This window comes from Phocoena phocoena, chromosome 1 (genome assembly GCF_963924675.1).
Source record: "Phocoena phocoena chromosome 1, mPhoPho1.1, whole genome shotgun sequence".
Taxonomy (NCBI): domain Eukaryota; kingdom Metazoa; phylum Chordata; class Mammalia; order Artiodactyla; family Phocoenidae; genus Phocoena; species Phocoena phocoena.
Window position 1 is genome coordinate 16,346,356 of NC_089219.1, and position 18,526 is coordinate 16,364,881.

The 18,526-nt window shown below is 43.0% G+C and overlaps 1 pseudogene; it reads left to right on the forward strand.

The window, feature by feature from the left end:
• The first annotated feature begins 9,623 nt into the window (after positions 1-9,623).
• LOC136140588 (U6 spliceosomal RNA) lies at positions 9,624-9,691 on the forward strand (annotated as a pseudogene).
• Positions 9,692-18,526: the final 8,835 nt, after the last annotated feature.

Genomic DNA, 18,526 nt, shown 5'->3' on the forward strand with positions numbered 1-18,526 from the left:
GCTTTCTTTTTTTTAAAATTTTCTTTATTTTATTATTATTATATTTTTGGCTGCGTCAGGTCTTAGTCGCGAGAGGCGGGGTCTTCGTTGAGGCACGCAGGATCTTTCGTTGCAGTGCGGGCTGCGGGCTCTTCGTTTTGGCACTCAGGCTTCTCTCTAGTTGTGGCGTGCAGGTTTTTCTCTCTCTAGTTGTGTCGCCGGGGTTCCAGAGCGTGTGCGCTCTGTAGTTTGCAGCACGCGGGCTCTCTAGTTGAGGCGCGTGAGCTCAGTAGTAGTGGCACGCGGGCTTAGTTGCCCTGCGGTATGTGGGATCTTAGTTCCCCAACCAGGGATCGAACCCCCGTCCCCTGCATTGGAAGGAGGATTCTTTACCACCGGACCACCAGGGAAGTCCCTCCCCAGCACTTTCAAGTTTAGAAAGCTCTTTGCAATGGAGATTTCTTGTCCATTCTTGATAGCTAACAACAAGAACCCTATCTCATTCAATGCTGTATTTTCAGCACCTAGCACAATGCCTAGCACATAGTAGGTTCTAAGTATTTGTTGAATGGATGAGTGAATTAATAAAACAAAACAAAAACCCTTGATATTTATTAAGTACTTTATGCCAGGCACTATTCTATACTCTTGACACGTATTAATTAATTGAATTACCACAAATCTCAAAACCCATATAACAGATGAGGCAGCTGAGCCTCAAAGTGGTTATTCAACCTGTCCCAGGTGACATAGGGATTTACTGTGGGAGCCAGAATTTAAATCACACAGTCTGAACTGGAGCTTGCCTTTTAGCTTGCATCCTCTTTTCCCACCAGTATCCTTACCACACCCACCACCCACACCCTCCTCACGCTCTGTCCCGGTCTCACAGCACTTCTCAGCCTTCACTGCCTCCAAGCCTTTACACAGCTAAGCAAGCAGAGACCCCAGGCTCAATCATCCTATGTGCTTGCTACTCTCCGCTTAAAAGCCCTTTCATAACCATTACCTCATATGAACTCTATGTGAGGTGGGCCTTCTCAGCCCCATTTTTTTTTTTGTATCAGCCCCATTTTATAAGTGCAGAAACAGACTCAGAAAAGTTCAATGATTTCCTCCGAATATACAGTAAGTATGCATTGTGCATTTACTAAGTGCCAAGCATGTAAGGGATTCAGGAAAATTCGTAACGAGTTGCTACAGGCCATCTATGCACCCCCAGAAATCTCAGACACAACATGAGTTTGTACCCTCTTGCAGGTTTCTCTCCACAGACCTCCATCAGGCCTGGAGGAGGGAAGTGTCTGCAGCTGCAGGGAAGGTGGGAAGTCTCAACCTCACCAGGACCCTTCCCCTCTGTAGAATGAAGCTGCTGGGGACAGGCAGCAAACCCTCCCGTGCAGGGCACATACGACAACCTATTATAGCTGAGGAAAGTGGGAGGGGCAGGAAACCATCCTGTAGCAGGATCCTATGCCAATACCATTACAAGGCTCCTATCACTGGGGAGGGGCAGGAAACTCTCCCATATGGATCTGCCAAAGATAACAAGGCAGAGTTTTGCCGCAGTGGGGAGGAGGAGCAGGATCACTGAGGAAGCCCCGCCCCCAAGCCCAGGGATACAGTTTGCCAAAGACTGAGGCTGGACCAGGATAAGATACACACCCCACCCCCCTCCACCAGGCTAGCAAGTACCAAGTAACAAGCAACAGCAACCCAACCAAGGGATGGAAAGTTGAGGGGTGGACCAGGAGCACTGATTAAAAACCCTCCAGCAACCCAGTCCCCATCTGTTTGAGATGATGCTAGATGAACTGGAAGCCAGTAGTGCAATGAAGGTAACCATAGCAACAACAAAGTCCAAACCAGCTCCTGACTACACTGACTTAAGCTCTTACACAAATTGTCTAGCAGATGATACATGCCCATTTCCAGGAATTAATACCATTTCATTTAGTCTCTACCATTCTACACACAATGTCAAGAATTTGGTAAAAAATTATAAAACACTAAAAGGCAAGAAAACCACTGTCAAGAGACAAAGAGTCAACCAAACCAGACTCAGAAATGATGCAGTTGTTGAAACTATTAGACAGGGACTTTTAAACAATCATGATTTATATGTTAGAAACACTAGTAGAAAAGAGGGACCACGTGCATAAACAGATGGGGAATTTCAGCAGAGGTGGAAGTTATGGGTCAAATAGAAAATCTAGAAATAAAAAAGAAAACCATGGTAGCAGAAATGAAGAATGCCTTCGAGGGACTCATCATCAGACTCAACAAAACTGAGGAAAGAATTGGTAAACTTGAAGACAGTTCAATAGAAATTATCCAAACTGAAACACAAAGAGAAAAATAAGTGAAAAAACAAAGAAACAGAACAGAGCATCCAAGAGCTGTGGAACAAAATCAGATTATCGAATATATGTGTAACTGGAATCCCAGAAGGAAGAAAGAGAGAAAATGGGCAGGAGAAACACTTGAAGAGATAGTAGATGAGACTTTTCCAAAAATGATGAAAGACATCAAACCATAGATGTAAGAATCACAGAGAACACCAAGTGGGATAAATAGTGCCCCTGCCAATAAGAACACAAAAGAAAAAAACACCTAGAAACATCATAGTCAAATTGCTGAAAACCAAAGATAAAGAGAAAATCCTGAAGGCAGACAGAGGGAAAAAAAGATACGTTAATACACGCAAAGAACAAAGATAAGAATTACAGCAGACGTCTTATCAGAAACTACGTTGGAGGACAGAGGGAGCAAAAAGTGCTCACTGAACTGAAAAGGTATCTTGAGATTGAAAAATGAGGGAAGCAGCTCCATGTAATCAATGGATCAGTTTGTTAAAGGATAACTTGGCGGGCAGCGACACATAAGCACTCACGGCGGCACTGCGCACCACCGAGGGGCCATTGGGGCAATTTTATAGTTAACCTAGGGTATGGGGCTACGTGCTTGGAAACACAGAATGCATTCCTAAGTCAAGATTTATGAATAGGTAGCTAGTCTTCTGGGTGCTGGGAATACGTCAGCAAACGTCTTCATCATTGTTTGGGAACTAACAGACCATAGAGGCCACCTGGACCTAACGATCATTAAACATTATCTATTAACTACAAAGCCCTTGATGACAGAGAGGAGAGTTACTACCCAGTACAGCCCAAGGTAGGGTCAGTGGAAGGACAGGAGGAACTGAACGGGCCCAAGATGGAGTCAGTGATGCTAACAGCCATACAAACTATACAAACAAGACAATGAACTGACATCTTTAAAGTGCTGAAGAAACATCAACTCAGAATTCTCTTTGCAGCAAGAATATCTTTCAAAGATGAAGGTGCTGGTAACATGAATCCCTACATGGCATAAAATTGCATACGGCTACACACACACACACACACACACACACACACACACACAGATAAATGAGTGCATATAAAAACTGGTGAAATGTAAATAAGGTGTTAATAAGTCTGAGTAACAGTATTGTATTAATGTCAGTTTCTTGAATTGACAACATTAAGTTTTGATGTTGTACAATAGTTATGTAAGATGTTAACACTGAGGAAATCTAGGTGAAGGGTACACAGGACTTTCTATGTTATTTTTTGCAACTTCCTACGAGTCTATAATTATTTCAAAATAAAAAGCTTTTTTTTTTCTTTTTTAATGAAAGCACAACTATTCTATATCTTTTGTGGTGGTTAGAGAATCCTATACTTATCTCAAAACTCATAGAACTGTGTGCAAAAAAGTCAGTTTTACGGTATATAATTTAAAAAAAATGAGGTGAGGTAAAGACTTCTTCAGATAAACAAAAGCTGAGAGATTTCATCACCAGCAGACCTATACTGTAAGAAATCATAAAGGAGTTCTTCATGTGGAAGACTATGATACCAGAATAGGCATTTGGACCTACACAAAGAGATGAAAATCTCCAGAAATGGTTAAAATAAAAGTAAATATAGGGCTTCCCTGGGGGCGCCGCGGTTGAGAGTCCGCCTGCCGATGCAGGGGACACGGATGCGTGCCCCAGCCTGGGAGGATCCCACACGCCGCGGAGCGGCTGGGCCCGTGAGCCGTGGCCGCCCAGCCTGTGCGTCCGGAGCCTGTGCTCTGCAACGGGAGAGGCCACGACCGTGAGAGGCCCGCGTACCGCAAAAAAAAAAAAAAAAAAAAAAAAAAAAGTAAATATAAAAGGCATGTTTAGACTCTTTTAATCACCTTGAAAGATAATTGACTATCTAAAGCAAAAATAATAGCGATGTGGATTTATAGCATATACAAAAATAAAATAGATGACAATAATATACAAAAGATGGGAGGGAGGAATTGTGAGTATCCTGTTGTAAGTTTCTTTCCCTATATGTGAAGTAGCATAATATTATTTGAAATCAGATGGAGATTAATTAAAGATGTATATTCTAAACCGCCAAGGCAAGGATTGGTAAACTGTGTCTATAGGCCAAATCCACCCCTCTGCTATTTTTGTACAACTTGCAAGCTAAGAATTTTTTTTTTTTTGGCCGCACTGCGTGGCACATGGGATCTTAGTTCCCCGACCAGGGATCGAACCCGCCCGGACCCCGGCAGCAAAAACGCCGACTCCTAACCACTGGACCACCAGGGAATTCCCTGCTGCCAAAAGGGACCTATGGCTGTTTACCAGAGTGACTGTGCACTGGGGAAAAGGAAATAATCACATTTTCCAGGGATGACTGGATGCTAGCTCTGAACTGATCCAAAACACCACTGTGGTAGGGGCTCATGGAGGTGAGGAGATCAATGGAGTTTTAGCTCAGGTCCAACTCATAGTTTGCCCAGTGGTGGCTGAAATCCAACCTGGGGCTGTTTCTGCAGTTCTGGAATGCATAATTGGAATAGACATACTCAGCTACTGGCAGAATCCCCGCATTGTTTCCTGACCTGTGGAGTGAGGGCTACTATGGTAGGAAAGGCCAAATGGAAGCCACTAGCACCATCTGTATCTGCAAAATTAGTAAACCAAGAGCAATTCCACTTTCCCAGAGGGACTGCAGGCATTACTGCCACCATGAAGGACTTGAAAAGTGCTGGAAGAGTGATTCTCGCCACATCTTCATTCAACTTGCCCGTTCGTCCTGTGCAGAAAATAGTTGGATCTTGGAGAGTGACAGTGGATTATCATAAACTTATTCAGGTGCTGACTCCATTGCTGCTGCTGTTCCAGATATGGTCTCATTGCTTGAGACCTCCCCTGTGTCTTAGTCAAGTCAGGCTGCTATAACAAAAATACCACAGCCTGGGTAGCTTAAACAACAAACACTTATTTCTCATAGTTATGGAGGCTGGAAAGTCCAAGATCAAGCAGATTCAGCATCTGGCGAGACCCCACTTCCTTGTTCGTGGATGGGTCATCTTCTTGCTCTGTCCTCACGTGGGTCTCTCTCTCTCTCTCTCTTTCTTTCTTTCTTTTTTTTTTGGCCATGCTGCATGGCATGTGGGATCTTAGCTCCCTGACCAGGGATCGAACCTGTGCCTCCTGCAGTGGAAGTGCGGAGTCCTAACCGCTGGACTGCCAGTGAATTCCCACATGGGTCTCTTTATTATTATTATTATTTTTTTCTTTATTATTTTTTAAATGTTTTTTTTTAATGTTTATTTATTTATTTGACTGCACCAGGTCTTAGTTGCAGTAAGTTCTAGTTCCCTGAACCTAGCAGGGATCTAGTTCCCTGACCAGGGATCAAACCCAGGCCCCCTGCACTGGGAGCATACGGTCTTAGCCCCTGGACCATCAGGGAAGTCCCATGGGTCTCTTTAATAAGGGCATTAATCCCATTCATGAGGGCTCCACACTCATGACCTAAAGTACCCTCTTCCTAATACCATCACATTAGGGGTTAGAATTTCAACATATGAATTTGAGAGGGACACAAGCATTCAGCCCATAACATCCTGGAACCTAGTGTGCAACTATCAGCCAGGAAAATGCTTTTCTTTCAATACATCTTAGTAAAGACCTCAAGAAGTGTTATCCTTTCAGCTGGACAGGCAAGCAATATACCTGATCATCCCTCCTCAGGTGCGTATCAACTCTCCAGCCCTATGTCATAATTTAGTCCCCGAGATCCTTGATTGCCTTTTCCTTCCACAAGACATCATGCGGGTCCATTATGGATGTTGTACTGATTGGACTTGGTGAACAGAAAGTAACAAATACTCTAGGGACTTCCCTGGTGGTCCAGTGGTTAAGAATCTGCCTTCTGGGGCTTCCCTGGTGGCGCAGTGGTTGAGAGTTCGCCTGCCGATGCAGGGGACACGGGTTTGTGCCCTGGTCTGGGAAGATCCCACATGTCTAGGAGTGGCTGGGCCCGTGAGCCATGGCCGCTGAGCCTGCGCTTCCGGAGCCTGTGCTCCGCAATGGGAGAGACCACAACAGTGAGAGGCCCGCGTACAGCAAAAAAAAAAAAAAAAAAGTACAAGGAGAGGCCCGCGCACCACTATGGGGAGTGGCCCCCGCTTGCTGCAGCTGGAGAAAGCCCTCGCGCGGAGGCGAGGACCCAACACAGCCAAATATAAATTAATAAATTTAAAAAAAAAAAAAAAAAAAGAATCTGCCTTCTAATGCAGGGGACGTGGGTTGGGTCCCTGGTCAGGGAACTAAGATCCCACATGCCATGGGGCAATTAAGCCCCCAGGCCGCAACTACTGAGCCTGCATGCCACAGCTAGAGAGCCTTCGTGCTCTGGAGCCCACACACCACAAGTAGAGAGAAGCCCACGTGCCACAACAAAGAATAAATAAATAAATAAATAAAATAAAGTAGCAAATACTCTAGACATTGATAAGACAATTGTGTGTCAGAGGGTAGGAAATAAACCCCACAAAAATTCAGCAGTCTCCCACCTTAGTGACATCTCCAGGTGTCCAGTGGTGTGGGACATGTCAAGGTATGTCTTCTAGGGTAAAGGACAAATTGTTGCTTTTGTCACCTCCTACGACCAAAAGAGAGGCACAATGTCTAGTGAGTCTTTTTGGATTTTGGAGGCAACATATCCGTCAGTTAGGTATGCTACTAGGGCCCACTTAGCAATTAACCTTCAAAGCTGCTAGTTTGAGTAGGACCAGAACCAGAGAAGACTCTGCAACAGGTCCAGGCTGCTATGTAAGCTGCTCTGCCACTTGGGCTACATGATCCAGCAGATCCAACGGCACTTGGAGTGTCACTGGCAGCTGGAGATGATTGGAGCCTTTGGCAGGTTCCCACAGGTGAATCACAGAACAGACCCTTAGGATTTTGTGGGTGACTACTCTTTTTGGGAAACAGCGTTTGGCTTGCTGCTGGCCACTTGACCATAGGCTACCCCATTACCATGTGATCTGAGCTGCCCTTCATGAACTAGGTACTGTCTGACCTACCAAGCCATAAGAGTGGGCAGTACCACAGTGCTCATTATGAAATGGAGGTGGTATCGTCGAGACTGTACTTGAAGAGGCCCAGAGGGCACAAGTAAATTTCATGAGGAAGTGGTCCAAATGCTCATGACTCCTATTCCCACTACATTACCTTCTCTCTCCCATCCCACACTTACAGCCTCCTGCAGAGCTCCTGGCAACCAGCTGACTGAGGAAGAGAAAACTCAGGCTTGGTTTACACATGGTTCTGCACCAAGCAAACATCTACAGCAGTACAGACTCTTTCTAGGACATCTGTGAAGGACAGTGATGAAAGGGAATCCTTCCAGGGGCCAGAATTTCAAGCAGTGCACCTGACTATTCATCTTGCTTAGAAGATGAAATGGCTAGAGGTATGAGTCTATATTGATTCACAGGTTATGCTCAGTGGTTAGCTGGGTCATAAGGGACTCAGAAAGAACCCGATGGGGAAATTGATGGCAAGGAGGTCCCTGAACACAGTCCTTCTGCCAAATTTACCATCCGTGGACTTATAGTCTTGCTTCTGATCAAGGAACTCACTTCACAGCAAACGAAATCTGGCAATCGGCCTGTGCTCATGGAATTCACTGGTTTTATCATGTTCCCCATTATCCTGGAGCAGCTGGCTTTATAGAATGGTGTACTGGCCTTTTTTTTTTTTTTTAAATAAATTTATTTATTTATTTTTGGCTGCGTCGGGTCTTTGTTGCTGCGCGCAGGCTTTCTCTAGTTGCAGCAAGCGGGGACTACTCTTCGTTGCGGTGCGAGGGCTTCTCACTGGGGTGGCTTCTCTAGTCGTGGATTACGGGCTCTAGGCGCGCGGGCTTCAGTAGTTGTTGCGCACGGGCTTAGCTGCTCTGCGGTATGTGGGATCTTCTCGGACCAGGGCTCGAAGCTGTGTCCCCTGCATTGGCAGGCGGATTCTTAACCACTGCGCCACCAGGGAAGTCCCTGTACTGGCCTTTTGAAGACTCTATTACAGGGCCCTCTAGGTGGCAATGCCTTGCAGGGCTGTAGCAATGACTTCCACGCTGTATATGCTCTAAATCAGCGTCCAACGGATGGTGCTGCTTTTCTCGTAGCCAGGGTTCACAGGGCCAGGAATCAAAGGGTGGAAATAAGAGTGGGTCCTCTCCCTATTACGCCTGGTGATCTACTAGCAACATTTTTGCTCCCTGTCCCCTGTGACCTTAGGCTCTGCTGATCTAGAGGTCTTAGTTATAAAGGGAGGAATGCATGATTCCACTAGGCAATGTGGCAATGAGTATATTGAATTGCCACCTAGCCACCTTGGGCTCCCCATGACTCAGAATTAACAGGCAAATAAGGAGGTTTCTATAGTGGCTGGGGCAATTGATCCTGACTACCAAGGGCAAGTTGGATTGCTACTCTACAATGGTAACGAGGAAGAGTATGTCTGGAATACAGGAGCTGCCTTATGGCATCTCTACCGTGTCGTGTGAATAAAGCCAAAGAATAACTACAACAACTCAACATAAGCAGGACTGTTAATGGCTTAGACCTTTCAAGAATGAAGGTTTGGTTCACTCCAGCAGGCAAAGAGTCATGACCAACTAAGAGGCTTGTTGAGGGCAAAGGAAATAAGGAATGAGTAATGGAAGAAGGGAGTTATAAAGACCAGCTCTGACCACATTGCAGAAACGAGGATTCAAATAGTTATGAATATCTCTTCCTTATTTTGTTATGAATATGTTTGTATGTATGTTATCCAAATATTTTTGTTTTCTTCCCTCTCCTATTCTCTTATCATCTAATGTAAGATCTATCAATAAGAGCTAAGCTTATTTTCAGAATTTAGGTTACAGAATATCAAAGGAGAAAAGCGAACATCGCCCAAAGACTCAGCATCCTCTCTTTGAGAAGGGCTGGTGTGTTTTGGTTGTAGGCAGGATAGTTGTATCATGTTTAGATGGAAGTATGATTTCATTATTGTCTTTATTTGAAAACTAAGTGTGATTTAAATGAGCTAAACAGGGGGAAATTAAAACTGTTCCGTGACCTTAAAATTTTTTTTTGTCAAAACATTAACAACTCCTTTTAGCCTCAGTCTAGTCTTCCAACTAGATAAGATGTATTAAGCTACCATTCATACATGGAAAACAGTATGGAGGTTCCTCACAAAACTAAAAATAGAGTTGCCATATGATCCAGCAATCCCACTCCTGGGCATATATCCAGACAAAACTATAATTCTAAAAGTGCTTGCTTCGGCAGCACATATACTAAAATTGGAACGATACAGAGAAGATTAGCATGGCCCCTGCGTGGTGCTTTGTGACCACCTAGAGGGGTGGAATAGAGAGGGTGGGAGGGAGATGCAAGAGGGAGGAGATATGGGGATATATGTATATGTATAGCTGATTCACTTTGTTATAAAGCAGAAACTAACACACCATTGTAAAGCAATTATACTCCAGTAAAGATGTTAAGAAAAAAAAAGAAGATACATGCACCGCTATGTTCATAGCAGCACTATTCACAATAGCCAAGACATGGATGCAACCTAAATGTCCATTGACAGATGAATGGATAAGGAAGATGTGGTACATGTATACAATGGAATATTACTCAGCCATAAAAAGGAATGAAATAATGCCACTTGCAGCAACATGGATAGACCTAGAGATTATCATACTAAGTGAAGTTAAGTCACAAAGAGAAAGACAAATACCATATGATATCACTTACATGTGGAATCTAAAATACAACACAAATAAACATCTACAAAACAGAAACAGACTCACAGACATAGAGAACAGGCTTGTGGTTGCCAAGGGGGAGGAGTGGTGGGGGAGGGATGGATTGGGAGTTTGGGATTAGCGGATGCAAACTATTATACATAGAATGGATAAACAACAAGGTCCTACTGTATAGCACAGAGAACTATATTCAATATCCTGTGATAAACCATAATGGAAAAGAGTAGGAAAAAGAATATACATGTATAACTGAATCACTTCATTGTACAGCAGAAATTAATACAACATTGTAAATTAAATATACTTAAATAAAATTGAAAAAAAAGATACCATTTATAGAAGTACTTTCATTTCCTGACAGCATCCAAACTAAAGCCCCACTTCATTAAACCCTCCTCAAGATCACCTACCACAAGACCAAATTCTATAATAAGTATTTTCCAACACCCACTTACTGAGATACCCTATGATTCCCATAGTGTGCGTGCTCTCTGATGCAAGAAGCAATAATCCCAATTTGTCCAACCACCAGTGTGTTCCTGGGGGTCTTTGCCTAAAGGGCACTGACATTTGTTTATTCTAAGCATCTTATTTTCTGTTGTTGCTACTGTAAATGAGTTTTCATCATCCATCATATCTTCTAATTGGTAAGTATTTGTGTGTATGAGTGCTATTTATTATTACATGTTAATTTCATAACCTGCTTCTTCTTTTTTTTTTTTTTGTGATACCCGGGCCTCTCACTGTTGTGGCCTCTCCCGTTGCGGAGCACAGGCTCCGGACGCGCAGGCTCAGCGGTCATGGCTCACAGGTCCAGCCGCTCCGCGGCACGTGGGATCCTCTCGGACCGGGGCGCGAACCTGCGTTCCCTGCATCGGCAGGCGGGCTCTCAACCACTGCACCACCAGGGAAGCCCTAACCTGCTTCTTTGATGAATTCTTTTTTTTTTTTTTAACATCTTTATTGGAGTATAATTGCTTTACAATGGTGTGTTAGTTTCTGCTTTACAACAAAATGAATCAGTTATATATATACATATGTTCCCATATCTCTTCCCTCTTGCGTCTCCCTCCCTCCCACCCTCCCTATCCCACCCCTCCAGGCGGTCACAAAGCACAGAGCTGATCTCCCTGTGCTATGCGGCTGCTTCCCACTAGCTATCTACCTTACGTTTGGTAGTGTATATATGTCCATGCCTCTCTCTCGCTTTGTCACAGCTTACCCTTCCCCCTCCCCATATCCTCAAGTCCATTCTCTAGTAGGTCTGGGTCTTTATTCCTGTCTTACCCCTAGGCTCTTCATGACATTTTTTTCCCTTAAATTCCATATATATGTGTTAGCATATGGTATTTGTCTCTCTCTTTCTGACTTACTTCACTCTGTATGACAGACTCTAGGTCTATCCAGCTCATTACAAATAGCTCAATTTCATTTCTTTTTATGGCTGAGTAATATTCCATTGTATATATGTGCCACATCTTCTTTATCCATTCATCCAATGATGGACACTTAGGTTGTTTCCATGTCCTGGCTATTGTAAATAGAGCTGCAATGAACATTTTGGTACATGACTCTTTTTGAATTATGGTTTTCTCAGGGTATATGCCCAGTAGTGGGATTGCTGGGTCATATGGTAGTTCTATTTGTAGTTTTTTAAGGAACCTCCATACTGTTCTCCACAGTGGCTGTATCTATTTACATTCCCACCAACAGTGCAAGAGGGTTCCCTTTCCTCCACACCCTCTCCAGCATTTATTGTTTCTAGATTTTTTGATGATGGCCATTCTGACTGGTGTGAGATGATATCTCATTGTAGTTTTGATTTGCATTTCTCTAACGATTAGTGATGTTGAACATTCTTTCATGTGTTTGTTGGCAGTTCGTATATCTTCTTTAGAGAAATGTCTATTTAGGTCTTCTGCCCATTTTTGGATTGGGTTGTTTGTTTTTTTTGTTATTAAGCTGCATGAGCTGCTTATAAATTTTGGAGATTAATCCTTTGTCAGTTGTTTCATTTGCAAATATTTTCTCCCGTTCTGAGGGTTTTCTTTTTATCTTGTTTATGGTTTCCTTTGCTGTGCAAAAGCTTTGAAGTTTCATTGGTCCCATTTGTTTACTTTTGTTTTTATTTCCATTTCTCTAGGAGGTGGGTCAAAAAGGATCTTGCTGTGATTTATGTCATAGAGTGTCCTGCCTATGTTTTCCTCTAAGAGTTTGATAGTTTCTGGCCTTACATTTAGGTCTTTAATCCATTTTGAGCTTATTTTTGTGTATGGTGTTAGGGAGTGATCTAATTTCATACTTTTACATGTACCTGTCCAGTTTTCCCAGCACCACTTATTGAAGAGGCTATCCTTTCTCCACTGTACATTCTTGCCGCCTTTATCAAAGATAAAGTGATCATATGTGCGTGGGTTTATCTCTGGGTTTTCTATCCTGTTCCATTGATCTATATTTCTGTTTTTGTGCCAGTACCATACTGTCTTGATTACTGTAGCTTTGTAGTATAGTCTGAAGTTGGGGAGCCTGATTTCTCCAGCTCCGTTTTTCATTCTCAAGATTGCTTTGGCTATTCGGGGTCTTTTGTGTTTCCATAGAAATTGTGCAATTTTTTGTTCTAGTTCTGTGAAAAATGCCAGTAGTAGTTTGTTAGGGATTGCATTGAATCTGTAGATTACTTTGGGTAGTAGAGTCATTTTCACAATGTTGATTCTTCCAATCCAAGAACATGGTATATCTCTCCATCTATTTGTATCATCTTTAATTTCTTTCATCAGTGTCTTATAATTTTCTGCATACAGGTCTTTTGTCTCCTTAGGTAGGTTTATTCCTAGATATTTTATTCTTTTTGTTGCAATGGTAAATGGGAGTGTTTTCTTGATTTCACTTTCAGATTTTTCATCATTAGTGTATAGGAAGGCCAGAGATTTCTGTGCATTAATTTTGTATCCTGCTACTTTACCAAATTCATTGATTAGCTCTAGCAGTTTTCTGGTAGCATCTTTAGGATTCTCTATGTATAGTATCATGTCATCTGCAAACAGTGACAGCTTTACTTCTTCTTTTCGATTTGGATTCCTTTTATTTCCTTTTCTTCTCTGATTGCTGTGGCTAAAACTTCCAAAACTATGTTGAATAAGAGTGGTGAGAGTGGGCAACCTTGTCTTGTTCCTGATCTTAGTGGAAATGCTTGCAGTTTTTCACCATTGAGGACAATGTTGGCTGTGGGTTTGTCATATATGGCCTTTATTATGTTGAGGAAAGTTCCCTCTATGCCTACTTTCTGCAGGGTTTTTTATCATAAATGGGTTTTGAATTTTGTCAAAAGCTTTCTCTGCATCTATTGAGATGATCATATGGTTTTTCTCCTTCAGTTTGTTAATATGGTGTATCACGTTGATTGATTTGCGTATATTGAGGAATCCTTGCATTCCTGGAATAAACCCCACTTGATCATGGTGTATGATCCGTTTAATGTGCTGTTGGATTCTGTTTGCTAGTATTTTGTTGAGGATTTTTGCATCTATGTTCATCAGGGATATTGGCCTATAGTTTTCTTTCTTTGTGACATCCTTGTCTGGTTTTGGTATCTGGGTGATGGTGACCTCGTAGAGTGAGTTGGGGAGTGTTCCTCCCTCTGCTATATTTTGGAAGAGTTTGAGAAGGATAAGTGTTAGCTCTTCTCTAAATGTTTGATAGAATTCGCCTGTGAAGCCATCTGGTCCTGGGCTTTTGTTTGTTGGAAGATTTTTAATTACAGTTTCAATTTCAGTGCTTGTGATTGGTCTGTTCATATTTTCTACTTTTTCCTGATTCAGTCTTGGCAGGTTGTGCAAATCTAAGAATTTGTCCATTTCTTCCAGGTTGTCCATTTTATTGGCATAGAGTTGCTTGTAGTAATCTCTCATGATCTTTTGTATTTCTGCAGTGTCAGTTGTTACTTCTCCTTTTTCATTTCTAATTCTAATGATTTGAGTCTTCTCCCTTTTTTTCTTGATAAGTCTGGCTAGTGGTTTATCAATTTTGTTTATTTTCTCAAAGAACCAGCTTTTAGTTTTATTGATCTTTGCTATCGTTTCCTTCATTTCTTTTTCATTATTTCTGATCTGATTTTTATGATTTCTTTCCTTCTGCTAACTTTGGGGTTTTTTTGTTCTTCTTCCTCTAATTGCTTTAGGTGCAAGGTTAGGTTGTTTATTTGAGATGTTTCCTGTTTCTTAAGGTAGGCTTGTATTGCTATAAACTTCCCTCTTAGAACTGCTTTTGCTGCATCCCATAGGTTTTGGGTCGTCGTGTCTCCATTGTCATTTGTTTCTAGGTATTTTTTGATTTCCCCTTTGATTTCTTCAGTGATCACTTCGTTATTAAGTAGAGTATTGTTTAGCCTCCATGTGTTTGTATTTTTTACAGATCTTTTCCTGTAATTGATATCTAGTCTCATAGCGTTGTGGTCGGAAAAGACACTTGATAAAACTTTGATTTTCTTAAATTTACCAAGGCTTGATTTGTGACCCAAGATATGATCTATCCTGGAGAATGTTCCATGAGCACTAGAGAAAAATGTGTATTCTGTTGTTTTTGGATGGAATGTCCTATAAATATCAGTTAAGTCCATCTTGTTTAATGTATCATTTAAAGCTTGTGTTTCCTTATTTATTTTCATTTTGGATGATCTGTCCATTGGTGAAAGTGGGGTGTTAAAGTCCCCTACTATGAATGTGTTACTGTCGATTTCCCCTTTTATGGCTGTTAGTATTTGCCTTATGTATTGAGGTGCTCCTATGTTGGGTGCATAAATATTTACAATTGTTATATCTTTTTCTTGGATCGATCCCTTGATCATTATGTAGTGTCCTTCTTTGTCTCGTCTAAGAATCTTTATTTTAAAGTCTATTTTGTCTGATATGAGAATTGCTACTCCAGCTTTTTTTTGGTTTCCATTTGCATGAAATATCTTTTTCCATCCCCTTACTTTCAGTCTGTATGTGTCTCTAGGTCTGAAGTGGGTCTCTTGTAGACAGCAAATATATGGGTCTTGTTTTTGTATCCATTCAGCCAATCTGTGTCTTTTGTGGGAGCATTTAGTCCACTTACATTTAAGGTAATTATCGATATGTATATTCCTATTCCCATTTTCTTAATTGTTTTCGGTTCTTTATTGTAGGTCTTTTCCTTCTCTTGTGTTTCTTGCCTAGAGAAGTTCCTTTAGCAGTTGTTGTAGAGCTGGTTTGGTGGTGCTGAACTCTCTCAGCTTTTGCTTGTCTGTAAAGGTTTTAATTTCTCCATCAAATCTGAATGAGATCCTTGCTGGGTAGAGTAATCTTGGTTGCAGGTTTTTCTCCTTCATTACTTTAAATATGTCCTGCTAGTCCCTTCTGGCTTGCAGAGTTTCTGCTAAAAGATCAGCTGTTAACCTTATGGGGATTCCCTTGTGTGTTATTTGTCGTTTTTCCCTTGCTGCTTTTAATATGTTTTCTTTGTATTTAATTTTTTTTTTTTTTTTGCGATACTCGGGCCTCTCACTGCTGTGGCCTCTCCCGTTGTGGAGCACAGGCTCCGGACGTGCAGGCTCAGCGGCCATGGCTCACGGGCCCAGCCGCTGCCGCGGCATGTGGGATCTTCCCGGACCGGGGCACGAACCCATGTCCCCTGCATCGGCAGGCGGACTCTCAACCGCTGCGCCACCAGGGAAGCCCTGTATTTAATTTTTGACAGTTTGATTAATATGTGTCTTGGCGTATTTCTCCTTGGATTTATCCTGTATGGGACTCTCTGTGCTTCCTGGACTTGATTAACTATTTCCTTTCCCATATTAGGGACGTTTTCAACTATAATCTCTTCAAATATTTTCTCAGTCCCTTTCTTTTTCTCTTCTTCTTCTGGAACCCCTATAATTCGAATGTTGGTGCGTTTAATGTTGTCCCAGAGGTCTCTGAGACTGTCCTCAGTTCTTTTCATTCTTATTTCTTTATTCTGCTCTGCAGTTGTTATATCCACTATTTTATCTTCCAGGGCACTTATCCGTTCTTCTGCCTCAGTTATTCTGCTATTGATCCCATCTAGAGTATTTTTCATTTCATTTATTGTGTTGTTCATCATTGTTTGTTTCATCTTTAGTTCTTCTAGGTCCTTGTTAAATGTTTCTTGCATTTTGTCTATTCTATTTCCAAGATTTTGGATCATCTTTACTATCATTATTCTGAATTATTTTTCAGGTAGACTGCCTATTTCCTCTTCATTTGTTAGGTCTGGTGGGTTTTTATCTTGCTCCTTCATCTGCTGTGTGTTTTTCTGTCTTTTCATTTTGCTTATCTTACTGTGTTTGGGGTCTCCTTTTTGCAGGCTGCAGGTTTGTAGTTCCCGTTGTTTTTGTGTCTGTCCCCAGTGGCTAAGGTTGGTTCAGTGGGTTGTGTAGTCTTCCTGGTGGAGGGGACTAGTGCCTGTGTTCTCGTGGATGAGGCTGGATCTTGTCTTTCTGGTGGGCAGGTCCACGTCTGGTGGTGTGTTTTGGGGTGTCTGTGGACTTATTATGATTTTCGGCAGCCTCTCTGCTAATGGGTGGGGTTGTGTTCCTGTCTTGCTAGTTGTTTGGCATAGTATGTTCAGCACTGTAGCTTGCTGGTTGTTGAGTGAAGCTGGGTGATAGTGTTGAGATGGAGATCTCTGGGAGATTTTCGCAGTTTGATATTATGTGGAGCTGGGAGGTCTCTTGAGGACCAGTGTCCTGAAGTTGGCTCTCCCACCTCAGAGGCACAGCACTGACTCCTGGTTGCAGCACCAAGAGCCTTTCATCCACATGGCTCAGAATAAAAGGGAGAAAAAGTAGAAAGAAAGAATTAGTAGAAGTAGAAAGAAAGGAGGGAGGGAAGGAGGGAGGAGGGAAGGAAGGAAAAAAAGAAAGAAAGAAGATAAAGTAAAATAAAATAAGATAAAATATAATAAAGTTATTAAAATAAAAAAATAATTATTAAGAGAGAAAAAAAAAACGGACGGATAGAGCCCTAGGACAAATGGTGGAAGCAAAGCTATACAGCCAAAATCTCACATAGAAGCATACACATACACACTCACAAAAAGAGGAAAAGGGGAAAAAATCATAAATCTTGCTCTCAAAGTCCACCTCCTCAATTTGTGATGATTCGTTATCTAAAGGAGGGAAAGAAGGAAAGAAAGAACGAAGATAAAGTAAAACAAAATAAAGTTATTAAAATAAAAAGTAATTAAGAAAAAAAATTAAAAAAAAAAAAAGGACGGATAGAACCCTCGGACAAATGGTGGAAGCAAAGCTATACAGACAAAATCTCACACAGAAGCATACACACTCACAAAAAGAGGAAAAGGGGAAAAAATCATAAATCTTGCTCTCAAAGCCCACCTCCTCAATTTGGGATGTTTCATTGTCTATTCATGTATTCCACAGATGCAGGGTACATCAAGTTGATTGTGGAGCTTTAATCCGCTGCTTCTGAGGCTGCTGGGAGAGATTTCCCTTTCTCTTCTTTGTTCTCAGAGCTCCCAGGAGCTCAGCTTTGGATTTGGCCCTGCCTCTGCGTGTAGGTCGCCGGAGGGCATCTGTTCTTCGCTCAGACAGGATGGGGTCAAAGGAGCAGCTGATTCGGGGGCTCCGGCTCGCCCAGGCCGCGGGGGAGGGAGGGGCACAGAGTGCTGGGCGGGCCTGCGGCGGCAGAGGCCGGCGTGACGTTGCACCAGCCTGAGGTGCGCTGCGTGCTCTCCTGGGGGAGTTGTCCCTGGATCCCGGGACCCTGGCAGTGGCGGGCTGCACAGGCTCTCCGGAAGCGGGGTGAGGACAGTGACCTGTGCTCGCACACAGGCTTCCTGGTGGCGGCAGCAGCAGCCTTAGCGTCTCATGCTCGTCTCTGGGGTCCGCGCTTTTAGCCGCGGCTCGCGCCAATCTCTGGAGCTCCTTTAAGCAGCGCTCTTAATCCCCTCTCCTCGCGCACCAGGAAACAATGAGGGAAGAAAAAGTCTCTTGCCTCTTCGGCAGCTCCAGACTTTTCCCCGGACTCCCTCCCGGCTAGCTGTGGCGCACTAACCCCCTTCAGGCTATGTTCACACCGCCAGCCCCAGTCCTCTCCCTGCGCTCCGACCGAAGCCCGAGCCTCAACTCCCAGCCCCGCCCGCCCCGGCAGGTGAGCAGACAAGCCTCTCGGGCTGGTGAGTGCCAGTTGGCACCAATCCTCTGTGCGGGAATCTCTCAGCTTTGCCCTCCGCACCCCTGTTGCTGTGCTGTCCTCCGCGGCCCTGAAGTTTCCCCCCTCCGCCACCCGCAGTCTTCGCCCGCGAAGGGGCTTCCTAGTGTGTGGAAACCTTTCCTCCTTCACAGCTCCCTCCCACTGGTGCAAGTCCCGTCCCTATCCTTTTGTCTCTGTTTATTCTTTTTT